This window comes from Nannospalax galili, unplaced genomic scaffold (genome assembly GCF_000622305.1).
Source record: "Nannospalax galili isolate Female #2095 unplaced genomic scaffold, S.galili_v1.0 scaffold451, whole genome shotgun sequence".
NCBI classification, from domain to species: domain Eukaryota; kingdom Metazoa; phylum Chordata; class Mammalia; order Rodentia; family Spalacidae; genus Nannospalax; species Nannospalax galili.
The window spans coordinates 212,009-213,691 of NW_008331662.1; the positions used below are offsets into that span (position 1 = coordinate 212,009).

Genomic DNA, 1,683 nt, shown 5'->3' on the forward strand with positions numbered 1-1,683 from the left:
GGCTGCCAGCGAAGGTGGGTGCGCAGCGGTCCCGGCCCGGGGGCAGGTGGAGCGGCCACGGGGCGCGCAGGCGTCCTGCCCTGTGTGCGCGCGGCTCCGCGTGGAGCCGGGCTGCCGCGGGGGGCACTCGATCCCGGGCCGGCGAGGGGATCGGGGACACCGGGCGGGCAGCCTCCCGCGCTACGCCGGGACATTGTTCCGCTTTCGGCCACCCGGCCCTGGGCGCGGCGTGTGCCGGCTACGAGGCTGCAGCCTTTGCTTCTTTCCGCGCGATCGGAGGGGCGGAGATTGCGGATCTCGGCCGCTCCGAGCTCTCTCCCGGAGGGGGTGCTTAGTGTCTGGCCTCCTTGGCCGGGTGCCCGGAAGGTGAGCCCTTGAACTTCTCCGGGAACGCCTCTGCCCAGCGCCTCCGTCCCGCGCTGGGTGGGCGGGGAGGGGAGGCCCGGCGCTCCGCCCCCCGCACCCGGGGGAGGGCTCTGGGGTGGCAGGTGCACCCTGCGCGCCGCGGGCCACCTCCGGGTTGGGTACCGGAATAATCCGCTTCTAGCTTGTTTGGAAGCGTGGGCTCCTGGGAGCGGGACTTCTGCTAGATCATTAGGGGCTTTGAAAGGAGGAAAATTGGGGTGCTCGCCCAGAGGACCATCGCCTCCAGTTACTGGAGGGTTGATGGGGGCCTCCTATTTCCCTTTCCCCTTTATATGGGGTATCCCTAGCAGATAAAGAGATGAGATTCTTTTCTTGTTGTTCTTTGATTTTTTTTTTTTTTTAAAAGCCATCTGCAGTGAAGAAGAATTGCTACGGGTCGAGGGGAGGAGAGGTAGGTCCCCTCTGGAGAAGGTGGGGGTATGAGGTCTCAGCGGTTCCCACGCAGTTGGGGAGTGTGGCTGAAAGTGGGAGGTAGGGTTGCTGGAAAGAAAAGGAAGAAGGAAGATGGAACGTTGGCGGTAGGGGAAGAGATGAGACAAAGTACTGGGGAGTCCTGGCCGAAATGGAGTCCCCAACATGAGCCTGTCGGGGCTCCTTCTTGGCTCATGTTGCCCCAAAGATTTCCTCCTTCTTGACTTTGAAAAGTTTTTTTTTTTTTTTTTTTTTTTTAAACTGGGCAAGAAAGCTATCAAGACTTATTTTTAGAAGAGATAAGAAGTGAAGAGCCGACTTCTGGAAACTTTGCTTGGCAGTTTAAATAATAAAATTCCATCCAGACAGTGTTTACTGAGCACCTAGTACACACTTGGTGCTAAAGCATAGAGAGTACGGACAGGCAGGGAATTCCCATCTGCAGAATGGTGAGGGGTGTTTACTTCATATCAAGAGCCGATCCACATGCCAAGAACGGTGGCGATTCAGGCCTGTCTTTCCCTAAAGCTTCTGGGGACCTGGGTATCTTCCAGACTGGGCTCATATGCAGATACATGGGGTCTTCAGAGCCCATCTATTTTTACAGCCGGTGAACACTGACCATGTACATACCATCGGCTAGAGCCGGGTTAGAGTTGTCCTGACACCAAATGACTAAAACAGTGTTAAAATCCAAAGGTGTACCTGGGTGTGGTGGCCACACGCCTTTAATCCCAGTACTCCAGAGGCAGAGTCAGGCTGATCTCTGTGAGTTCAAGGCCAGCCTGGTCTACATAGTGAGTTCCAGGCCATCTGGGGCTACAGGGAGACCCTGTCTGAAAAAGA

At 56.9% G+C, this 1,683-nt stretch overlaps 1 protein-coding gene across 1 annotated transcript in view; it reads left to right on the plus strand.

Annotated features, from left to right (window-relative positions):
* Window positions 1-570: 570 nt before the first annotated feature.
* Window positions 571-1,683, plus strand: part of Lrrc8d (leucine rich repeat containing 8 VRAC subunit D) — a 134,515-nt gene continuing 133,402 nt past the window's right edge. Inside the window, exon 1 of the mRNA XM_008826812.2 lies at window positions 571-817. The gene's annotated coding sequence lies outside the window, so the exon portion shown is untranslated. The remainder of the gene's footprint in view (window positions 818-1,683) is intronic.